We start from the raw sequence: 12,949 nt of genomic DNA, 5'->3' as shown, positions 1-12,949 counted from the left end.
ATTTCAAAATGTAAGGAAATCATTTTTCTAAAATTAACCTAATCTCCCATATAAATCAAAACCCAAATGATTTCTCAAGAAACCCAACTCACATGGTTGCCAAACAATAAAATCCATTTCGTAACTTATATAGGAAATTTGTCAAACACCTGGTAAGTAAAAGACATATGCTCATATTACTTGCACAAATTTATATTTAACACCACAATCACAACCACATATGCCAAAGACATTTCAAAATGCAAGAAAACCCTTTTTCTAAAATTAACCCAATCTCCCATATAAGTCAAAAACCCAAATGATTTCTTAAGAAACCCAACTCACATAGTTGTCAAACAACAAAATCCATTTCACTCCATTGAATTAAAAACCTCCAATAAGATTTTAAATGTACCAACAAACACAACAAACTACTTCTAAAACAAAACCCACAACATAAAGAGCAATCCTAACAATATAGGATAAAAACCCGAAGATATTAGAAGGTTGGTCATGGAGATTTTACCTTAGATTCATGTTAGGAGAAGTCAAACCATAGATAAGAGTTTGATGAATAAAAATCTAGTAGAAGCTAACCAAGAGACCAAGAGGGAGGAGAGACTTGCTAGAGTGAGAGATAGAGGGATGTGTGTATTTGTGTTTGTGTTTGTGTTTGTGTTAGGGAGTGAGTGATAATGAGAGAGAGAGGGCTGAAATTTTTTTAAGTGATTGGGTGGGAGAAATGAAATTTTATATGGGAAAGGAATTTTATTTTGCTAAAATTTAACCCATTTAAGCTGTACTCTTTAGCAACGAATATGATTTTGTCATTAAAACATACTTTTAGCCAGATTTTGTTACGATTTTTAGCGACGAATATAATTTTGTTGCTATAGCATACTTTTAGACAGATTTTGTTACGATTTTTAGCGACGAAATTCAGAGTTCGTCGCTATAGCATACTTTTATTGACGAATTCTGATTTCATCACTAAAACTATGAAATGAAAAACCTATTTTGTGTGAATATTTTTAGCGATGAAATTCAGATTTCGTTGCTATAGCATACTTTTAGTGACGAATTATGATTTCATCACTAAAACTATGAAATGAGACACCTATTTTGTGTGAATATTTTTAGCATCAATAAATTTCGTTGCTAATGCTTCCTTTTAGTGACGAAATGATTTTCGTCGCTAATACTATTCATAGCAACACCTACAATGATGAAATCTTTCGTCACTAAAAATTTCAACTTTTAGCGATGAAATATTTTGTCGCTATAGATTAATTAAGTTCCCGCCACAATTTTCTCCTTTGGCGCTCATATTTTAGATCATCAATAGTGACGAAAATTATTTTTCGTCGCTAAATGTTATAATTTTTTTCATTATTAGCAACGAAATCCATATTTCGTCACTAAATTTGTATTTTTAGTGATGAAAAATATTTCCTCACTATTTTTCGTTGCTAAAAATGCAATTGTTTTTAATAAAATCTGCTCTGTTAATACAAATATACTTGAAATTACAAATAAATTTATTCCATAAAATTAAACTAATTTTTAGCAAAAATTTAATAATATTATTAGTCTTTAACAAAACAATATCACAACAAAAACAAGAATCTTATAATAAAAAATCAATGATTCAGTAGTATATAAATGTTTTTTATAATAAAGACAAAAGAAAATGTTTAAATTTATACCTTATTTCCAACCTTGTTAGAGGAAAAAAAAGGGCAAAAAGCTTTGTTGGGTAGAATAAAATAAGTTGATGATATGTTTGTTTAAATAGTAGGGTTTTAGGGTATGAAAAATTGATAATTTAACCCTTATCAATGAGGGATGGGGCGGGTTGGGTCTAAAAAGTCTAAACACATCCCCACCCTGCCCCGTGGTGCGGGGCTAAAATCTCCCTCTATTACCACCCTACCACCTTTACAAGATGGGAAAAACCCGCGTGAGGCAAAGCGAGGAGGGGCGGGTCATGCGGAGTGAGGCAAAATTGCCATCCCTAATGGAAGTACAAAAGAAAGATATAGTAATAAATGAAGAATTTGTTTTACAAATATGGCCGTTAGCTTTGATAAAAAGACAAGGGAAATGTATTTGAGATGGTTTAATTTTGTGAAAATGAGAACAATGCACTAGTAAAAAATAGTGATTCGATTCAAGCCAAGAAAACATAAAGAAAAAGAGGAAAAGCTAAAATATAAACATGTTAATTAAAAAAGTAACAAAGTATTAGGCTTCATTCTAAGATATATTGTAGAATTATCTATATATAATATTTATACAGCAAATCCCAACATGTTCATAAAATTCTCACCAACCCCAAAATCCCTTCGAGCCTTAAAAGAAGTCCCCCTCCTGTTTAATAATCAGTTGAAATCTATCTTGAAATCTTCTAGAAATTTTTGTTAGAATCAAATAAGAAAAATAGAATGGGCGTGTTTTTTAGATAATTGGTGTTTTAACAAGAGGTGGCATACTACACTTAAGGTAGAGACACTAGGATTTAAAATGGAAGGGTTTTCAGTGAGGAATCGATATGTCCTTTGTCAATGGTGATTGTGGTTCTTCATCGGTATCAATACTAGTATGTACAAAATGGGGTGTCCACATCAATAATGTCATTTTTTTCAGCTAGAGCTATGTAGCTCAATGGCATTATGTGATGTAGGGAATTACCATGAAATTCCCAAACATGTGAGAAACAAAAAATAGAAAAAACATACGCTAAAGAAAATAATCACACGTACAAGACAGTATTTACGTGGTTTGGCAATTTTTCTACGTCCACAGAGTTGCAGGAATTTCACTATTATCAGGGGAAAAAAAAATACAAAGTGCGGCTACAGATTTTTTCGGGTCAAATTTCACTAAATCTCAAAAAATCTACCATTAAAAATCACGCAACATTATTTGGATCGGGTCGGGTTGTCAACGGATCAACCACAATTAAGCAATTTAAGCTCCACAAAGCCCAACATGTGATTCTTCCAATGAAAAGAACATAGTTCAAATCACCCCCCTCTTATCTCTTCTATCGCCTCTTCTCTCACCTCCACTATTTCCTTTATATTTTTCTCCAGCCAAACATACGGTAGACATCATTTTACACTGTTAAAGTAGTTCTAACATCCAAGTGCATTAATCTTAAAAAAAAAAGAAAAAAGAATCTGGCTATAATTGAATTTTAATCTTAATTCTTCCTTTTCTATTTTTAGACAGGCCAACAAATCAAAGGTATGAGCCAATCTTGTTTTGGTGCAAGGGTAGTAGGGTACGATGAGCATGTTCCTAAGGCATCTTTTATACGTTTTTGCATTATCATTGTACCCTTTTGAGGTTCCAATAGATGAACCTTTTATGCATTTTCTTTTGAAATGAAACTCTAAGTTTTAGAAAGAAATGAACTATCCTCTTGATTGGGTTGATTTTGTCGACTATTGCTTGGATACTATTGTAAAACTTTCAGTCTAATGAAGATATACTGATGTTCCGTTCCAATCAGGGGCTTAGCTAGCACTGATTAGGGATTTTGGCTAAGGCAACCTTTGGGAACTAGAAGACATATTAACAATTTGATCAAGGAACCTGCAATTGTTGGAAGCCCACGGCATAGGGGCTACCTAATGTTCAATGGTCTCGAACATTGAAGATTCAAGGGCTCGGGACACTAAGAGGCCATTGTGTAAGAATTTTTCAGCTGTTGGTTCTTAGTGGCATTTGAATTTCCAAAATATAAGTTAAGATCTATTGTTTTCGATCTTAGCTACATTTTTTTCCCTGAATAATAATTTGTATTAAATAGAATAAATTTAATCAAAATATATAGGGGCCAATCCATCATAAGCCATGTACAATGCAATCAAGCAAGGTAAATGTGGTATTACAATTAATTAACTGTTATGTAACAACTTTGTGATCCTGAAAATTTTAACTACTACCTATAAAGAATAGGTCTAGCCTACAAAGTCTTTTAACAATTATTATTATTATTGAAAAAAAGTTAAGAAAATTTAGGAAGTTGATCCCAAAAATACTAGAAAGAGTAAAAAGTGAAAGTAAAGTTCGAACAATTTGTTTACTGGGTAACGATAGTCATTGAAACAGCAACAACACAAGCATGCACATTCAGATACAAGAACTTGAATAGTCAGCTCTCAAGAATAAAGTAAAAAAGAATTGCTACCAACCCTTTAAATCTTTTACAAAACTTTTAAAAGCAGAAACTTATCAAAACTCATAACAAAGATGGGTCTTTAACACTGTACAATATAATGGAAAATGTAAGTTCTACTAGCACTAACATTTATTAGATAATGGGTGAATGACAAAGTGTACTTGCCCCCATGAAATGTAAAAAATCAATCTTTTATACTAATATAATAGAAATTGGATTTATTCTTTTAGTAATGGTTCATAGTCCTAGTTTTTCCAAGTGCAACAAGAGGCTAATCAATGTTCAAATTATTTAACCAAGATTGGAGCGCAACAAATTTCAAGTTTTGTTTTGCACCTATTGTTTATATCTTTAAAATTTGCATAGAATTTTTTTTTCATCCCTAATTTTTTTTAAAAAAGGTTCATTTTTCACCACTTAATAATATATAAATATAGTTTCAATATACAGCAAAAATATGTGTAACTCTAAAAATAGCGATATAATTAAACATATGTTTATCATGGGAGAAGAGTACTCTCGGTCCATTAGGGATAATCAAGGGCTTAATATTTACTATAAACTAGTGTGTAGCCCTGTGTATATGCACGGGCACTATTAAAAATAATCACAATTATAAGGTGCAAATTATACTTTTTTTTAGAAGATGTTCAAATTATACATGGTATTAGTTTATATTTTTTTTAAAAAAAATCATAAATTTCTAAAATATGCAATGGTTTCTCATTATACACACACACACACACACATTATTTAAATTTTAATTGGTTTTAGACTCTTTGATTTTTGCATCCAATAATCCACTTGCCACAAAAATTAAAAACTTAGATATACACGTAAATAAAAATTGGACTCTAATTAAAATCCAATTTAGAATCTAATTGGATTTAGACTCTTCGTTTTTTATACTCAACTTTTTTTTTTTTGGATTAGTATTATTATTTTTCACTTATTTTAATTTGAAATTTACACTTATTTTTCCACAAAAATTGTAGATTTAAAACCACTAATATGGCCAAAAAATAATGCTAGCTCTAAAAAATGAGCACAAAATAATATTGAAATATGTTTAGTTTTTAGTTTTTTTTTTTTTGATGTGATATGCGGTAGTTTTAGTTTTTTTTTTTTTTTTAATAGGAAACCATGGGTGGGATTATCTATACTACTATTTAAGGGGTTTTCCCTGTTTGGATTCCACATTTTTTAGTTCAAAAATACCCCTACAGTTTTATGTTTAAGTAGAGACAAAACTAAAGGATAATCCGGTAAAAACTCATTTTTTTAGTTCAAAGATGCCCCTACAGTCTTATGTTTAAGTAGAGACAAAACTAAAGGACAATCCGGTAAAAATGCAACTCCAACTCTCACTAAAATATTGCCTAAAAAATAGAACCACTCTCCTATTAATTTTTAAATTAATTTATTCACTTATAAATTAGATTTTTAAAATAAAAATCATATATATATATAATAATTAAACACAGTTTTTTTCTACAAAATAGGACCACTAAAAAAGAAAAGTCTCATCGCACGCGCGAAGCACGTGTGATGAGACTAGTTTTTTTAAAGAAGGTGGGGTAGTTTTATTTTTTATTTTTTACCGAACTTAGGATAGGTGTTTTTTTAATAGAAAACCGTAGGGTGGTTTTTTTTAGAAGGTGGGATGGTTTTTTTTAGAAGAAAGAGGGGATTGTGGAGAGTTTTTATTTATTTTTTGTTAGTAGTCCTATTGTGTAGATTATATATATATATATATATATATATATATATATATATATATATATATATATATATAATATACATTGTGTGGGGCAAAAGGATCCTGGTGGGAACGTGGGCCTTTTGGGCCTTGTTAAGGGAGGCCGACCTGACCCTGGGGTTAGAGATTGTTGGTGCTATGGGTCGGCCTATACGCCGAGGATCCGAGGATCCAGCCGAGGATGGTTTTCCCCTCGGACTGACATTAAAGAGCCTGAGACTTCATGGTAAAGGTTAGGGAATGACACGGTCAAGACCAATGGTTAAAGGGAGAGAACCCTTGAATGTCCTAGAAGCGCTGATGTTGGAAGAATATCAGAGGTAAAGGCTGCTACCTCCACATTAAAGACCCTGCACCTACCACCCTGGCCGCATTAATGAGGAAGTGACACTTAAACAGTGGAAGGGAAACTTCTAGTTACTGTTCAAAGGCACTAAGAAAAGAAATATCTAAGCTAAGGGGGGAATTGGGGGCAACACGTGGATAAAGTATTAAAAAGAGGAGTATTTAAGGAGGGACCTAGGACAGAAAAGAACGGAACCTTTTGTAACCTAAAAAGAAAAAGAAAAAGAGAGAGAGATATATAATATAAGAACAGCTCTCGGCTTACGTCCGAGGAGGCCTATTTACATTACTCCTTTTTGTTTCCAAGCACTTGCAATCTTTAGTTTGTCATTTCATCCTCATACACTTCTAACCTGGGTTTCAAGCTCACACTCTACAAATTCATATTGTTTAAGGCTCATTGGGCCTGAGCCCATAACTGTTCTTGGGTCCAGGTGCAATTGTGCACTTACATACATAATATTTATTTTGAAAATCTAATTTATAAGTGGATAAAGGAATTTAAAAATTAACAGGAGAGTGGTCCTATTTTTTAGGCAATGTTTTAGTGGGAGTTAAAGTTTCATTTTTACACGATTGTCCTTTATTTTTGTCTATACTTAAACATAAGGCTGTAGGGGTATTTTTGAACTAAAAAGATGAGGAATCCAAACAAGAAAACTCTTAAATAGTAGTATATAATTTACTTGGCACAAACTTAAAATTAAATAGGACACATGACGCAAAATTAAGAATCTAATTAAAATCTAATTGAATTTTCTCTGAGCTTTGACTATTAATATATATATATATATATATATATATATATATATAAATAAGAGGATAATATGAGTTCAAGGGCTTGAAATAGCCTATTTTTGTGTGTCAAATATTTTGTTTTTTGTAAAACAAATTTATTGAAAACTCTCAGTCCAAACTTATTTAATTATGTAATACATTTTTGGAGTTTGAGTTTAGTAAACTTGACTTCCAAGCTTGAGTTTGACCTATCTTGAAACTTTTTTAGTTATGTGGCACTTTTTTTTTGCCATAATGCTTGAAACTCAAGTTCCAAAAATATGCTACATAATTAAATAAGTATGGGCAGAGGCTTTTCAGTTTTTTTTTTTTTTTGCAAAAGCAAAATATTTGTTCAAAAAAGACCAAGAAACACTATAAGTATATGGATTTAAAACATTCAAATATCATTTTCATTCTAAAGTTTCATGTCATTATGCTATATATTGTGGTTCAAAAATAGTCTTTTAATTGTTTCATCTTAGTTTCGTATATATATATATATATATATATATTTTTTTTTTTTATTTCATGTCTTTTGATTGTTTTTTTATTATTTACCTTTGAATTTTTATTCTAGTTTTTGACAAATTATTTTCATGTAAAAAATAATTATGTATTAAAATTCCTGAATTTTAGTCAAGTATGTATCCAATTTGGTAGCTTTTAACTCTTATTATTAATGCATGTGTATGAAATGATATATGATAACTATCTAGTTTTGATATTATTTATCCCATTACAAAACTTTGTGTAATATACAACAAAAACATTTATAATTTTAAAGATAAACGCATGATGAAACATATGTTTAGCAAGGATGAAGATGTATTGATGTCGTTTAGGATAATCAGGGTGTGACGCTCTGTACGTTAGAGATTTTGGTCAAGTCGACCTTTAGGCCGATGAAGACATTTAATTTAATTTTTTTTTTTGAGAAACTTGAATTTGTTTTGGAATCATAAGGTTGTTTTAAATTTTTTAGCTTAGTATCATTTTAACAGCTTCGTGTCATTACACTATTGTGATTCATAAATAGCCTTTCAATTGTTGATTCTTTCTGACATCTGTATTCCCAATTTTTAATGAAACAATTTCAATTTTCGGATAATTTCATTATTATTTGTTTTATTTTCCTTTGGATTGTTATTAACTTATTATGGATTTTTATGAAATCTTTTCATGTAACAAATAATAATACATACAAATTCCTGAATTAAGCAATTATGTATCCAATTTGCTAACACTCATTAATAATGCATGTGTATAAAATGATATATGATATGAGTAGATATTTTTTAGGTTAGTAACAAAACATAATCTAAGCTTTTATCATCCTTGAGATTTATTGTTTTGATGAATTAATCTTTCTTTCTTTTTTTCTTTTTTCTTTTGAAGTTGTTGCCGGCCTTGTGGCATTTTATTTAACAGCCTTGTGTATGATAAGAAAAGTGTTACGTCCACAATATTTCACAATACTTTTATAACTAATCATATGTAGTTAGTTGTTATTGGTTATGTAAGGTCACAATTTGCACCCGAACCCAACAGTATGAAGGGAATAAGCCCAAAAAGCCCAATACAATGAAATTTGTAGAGAGTGAGCTTGAAACCTAGGTTCTATAGATGTTAGATAACAAAAATGATGGGCTAGATCCCCAATTCACATGCAACGAACTGTTTATGTAATAGAAATTCTCCTTGGACATATGTCGAGGACGGTTTGTATTATTTTTCCTTATTTTAAGGATAGATTACAACTGAGGGTAGTGTGTACAGTGTTTTTCTCTTTCTTCCCCGATCTCCCTTTCTTGAATGCCTCCCCTTTCCTTTTATATCATATTTCTTCTTTCTCCACTCTCTAAGTATGGATTAGATCACCGATCCAGGTACTTGTCCCATCCACTACCCTCTTGAAGTCTTACCACAATAGCTGTAAGGCTAATCACTACTGTTCAGATGTCATTTCCTCATTAATGTGGCCAGAGGGATAGGTGCAGAGTCTTTAATGCGGTGGTAGCGGCTTTTCCTAAGATATTTCTCATTTGTTCTTCCTCTCTGTGCCTTCGTGAAACCCATCTTCATCCACCAAATCTCCTAGAATCTCTTTCTAAACATCATCGCGTATCATATAATCTTCACTTCATTTAGCCGAGGATATGCCCATTCTCGCACTACTTCCATCAGCCTCTTTCGCAACAGTTTGCTTGTAGGCTTTTAAGTTAGGTACCGTTACTGCCACTAAACCCTTCTTGGACAAGTTAATACCCTTGAATTAAGCTCAAGGCCCAAAAACATGCACTGGACCTTTTGTCCTCATAGGTTATAATTTGAATTTAACACTGAAATGATTGTTTGGTCCCACCAATAACAACCCATAATAACCTTTCACTTAAAATTTGTCATGAAAGCATTATAAAAATGTTGTGGATATAGCATTTCTTATGTGATAAGCACTTAAAAAAAATCTCTTACTAAAATGAAGGTAAAAGTTTATTTGTGACTCTTAGGCTCTTGCAAAATTGATGAAATTTTTTTTATTGTTATTTATTTATTAGTCAAACTTGCTCATTATCATTTTATTGTTTGAAAGCTATCATATTTATTGTAGGAGTATTTTTTTTTTCAAACTTCCAACTTTTGAAAAATCTCTCTTCTTATTTCACCAATAAATTTTTTAAAATGGTTAGATTCTCTCTATTCGTTATAAATAAATAAAAATAATAAAGAAAAGAGTTTTCTTTTACTAGTCTCTTCATAAGTGTTTAAAGGCTCTTTTATTTTTTTCGAAACTAAAATTTTATACTTTCTATTCATTCGAATTCGTAGGTTGATGCATTTTTCAATCATAGAAATATCTCGGGATGTAATGAAATTTATGCTATTAATAAATAGCATAAATAGCATTATAAATTTTTGGGTATAAAATAATGTGAGAAGAATTAAGCTGAATTTTTATGTATTTATAATATTTATGAAGTTACCAATTTGACCATCAAATCCCCTTCATACCAAAAACTAGAGAACTACTTATTTTTTGATTCCTTGTTCAATCTAATTTTTAAAACCATGATAAATCCCTATCATCTATACTAATATTTAAGGGGTTTCCTGTTTGGATTCTTCATTTTTTTAGTTCAAAAATGCCCCTATACTTCTATGTTTAAGTAGAGATAAAACTACAAAACAATCTGGTAAAAATGCAACTTTAACTCTCACTAAAACATTGCCTAAAAAATAGGACTACTTTCTTGTTAATTTTCAAATTACTTTATTCACTTATAAATTAGATTTTCAAAATAAAAATTATATATATAAAATAAATAAAAAACATAGTTTTTTTTTCTACAAAATAGGACCACTAAAAAAAGCTTCATCTCCTGTTAATTTTCAAATTACTTTATCTACGTATAAATTAAATTTTCAAAATAAAAATTATATATATAAAATTAAATAAAAAAACACAGTTTTTTTTTTTCTATCAAATAGGATCGCTAAAAAAAAAAACCTCATCGCACATGCAAACTTGCGTGTATGATGAGGCTAGTTAACATAGCTTTTATTCAATTTGTAGATAATGGAAAAGCTAACTACTATGTTTACTTTATTTTCAAAAGAAAAATGAAAAATTACACTTTACCACTTTAATCTATACTCTAGAATACACTTTACACCTTAAGCTATTTGAATGCATAGTTTGCACTCTAAACTATGACCCTTATTACACTTTGTACCCCAACATTAGTTTTACTATTAAGTTAGATGAAAAATTGAAAATATGAAGCACGTGACAAGCTCATGTGTATTACTTAAGTGACACAAACTTAAAAGACTAAAAAACCCCCATTTTCCCAATCAGTTAAAACAATTTGTTTTCCCAACTCTCTCTCTCTCTCTCTCTCTCTCTCTCTCTCTCTCTCTCTCTCTCTCTCTCTCTCTCTCTCTTGCGTATCAGACCCTCTCCCTAAATTAAAATCATTGCAATCCTAAATCCCCAAATTAAAATCATCTTCGGCACCACCATTGCTCTACCACCATAATGCCACTTTTTTTTTTCTTCTTTCTTTTTTAAAAAATGAGACCATGACACCACTCTTAATAGTGGAGAAACACATTATATTTATCAACTTTTAGATAAGCCGATAATTTTGCGTCATAGCAAGTGAAAATTCCTAGATGGTTTTGAAGGAAAATTTGTTACAATGGAGCAATGGGTAATGGTTTTTAGAATAACCCTCCTTGCTATTTTGCTGGATTGTTGTAAAAATGTGCACAAACAACAAATAACAACAAATTATGATTGAGAAATTCAGTTGAAAGCTTTGTACATAATCCAATTATTTATACCCGTAGAATAGTATCTTCTTGTCTTTCCCTAGCCATTAGGATCGAAGAATGTCAATTGTCATCCATATTTACGCATCTCCCTTCCTTGAAGCACACCAAAGAGACCACGTTACCAACTATATAAATATGAATAGCAAAAAAATACTGAGCTACAACAAACATGGAAATCTAGATCAATTCTTTTTTTTTCCCCCCTTCCAGAAAGCTATCTAAAACATAAATTCCAGAGACTGATGCTTCCAAGAATAATGGTGGTGTCGCGGTGGTGAAGCAATGGTTGTGCCAAAGATGATTTTGATATGGGGATTTAGGGCTGCAGGGATTTTGATTTGGGGAGAGGGGCTGATATACACGCATGCAAGATATATGAAAAAAAAAAATTGTTTTTAATTAATTAGGAAGATGGGGTTTTTGGTCTTTTAAATTTGTGTTACTTGAGCAATACACATGTGCAAGTCACTTAATTCATATTTCCGTTCAATTTAATGTTGGGGTGCAAAGTGTAATAAGGGTCATAGTTTAGAATGCAAACTATATATTCAAATAGTTAATGGTGAAAAGTGTAGTATGAAGTATAATTTATGGTGGTAAAATGACATTTCTCCCAAAGAAAAAGTACAAATAATTCATAAACCTATACTGAAGTTGCCGGCCTCTAGTGTTGAATCTTTAAACACTTTGCCCGGCCTTCCCTAAGTTCGAAACCTGGTTTTGTCTCTAACTGCAGCTGAATCAAATCAGCCACTGCTGGCTGCTACTAAAGGTTTTCAGTTCAATTATCAGAGAAATTTTTAAGAAACTAAATTCAGTCAAGATTTTATTACCAGAGGAATTAGATGGATCAAATCGAGCCCACTCTTTCGATGGAAAAGTGGGAGACACCACTAGAACAATTGAGCAAGAGGCTTTTGCAAACACTCCCGAAAATGATGAAACCAAAATGGGGCCGTTGTCCATTTCTGTAGCAGGACTACTTTCTTTCTTTCTTTTGGTGTTTTCCAATCAATCAATATATATATAAAAGCAGAGACCTCATTTTGTGAGGGTTTAAGCTTTTGCCAAGTGGCACCTTCTATGAAATTTCTCTACAATCATCCAACTCTCTCATTAATTAACTGAGTTTACACCACAACTCTCTCTCCTCTTCATGTCTTTTAGTATACCAAATGTTTTAGTTTTTTTTTTTTAATAAAAATGGATACTAATAACTAATGAGATCGAGATAGATAATCTTCTAGCATTTATGTTGCCTAAATTACACTAATCCACATCTTTTGTTTATTATAATCATTATTATTTATTTTATTCTATGAGAATCCTTATTATTTTATGGTGATGAATTTACATATAAACATCTCATAAACAAAGTTTCCCTCCTTTGTTAGTCTTTTTTTTTTTTTTTTTTAGTATGACAAGTTTTTACGTTAGTTATATAAAAAGTTTTTGCCTTTATGATTGTGTAGATGCATTAATCACAACTTGCCTCCAAAATGACGTTTTGGTTTTTGCCTTTTTGTTTTCAGATTTTGCATATTATCAAAACTCTGCTATAA

The sequence above is a fragment of the Castanea sativa genome, chromosome 3 (assembly GCF_040712315.1).
Source record: "Castanea sativa cultivar Marrone di Chiusa Pesio chromosome 3, ASM4071231v1".
NCBI lineage: Eukaryota > Viridiplantae > Streptophyta > Magnoliopsida > Fagales > Fagaceae > Castanea > Castanea sativa.
The sequence above is the reverse complement of the archived record's forward strand: the minus strand, read 5'-3'. Positions refer to the sequence as shown.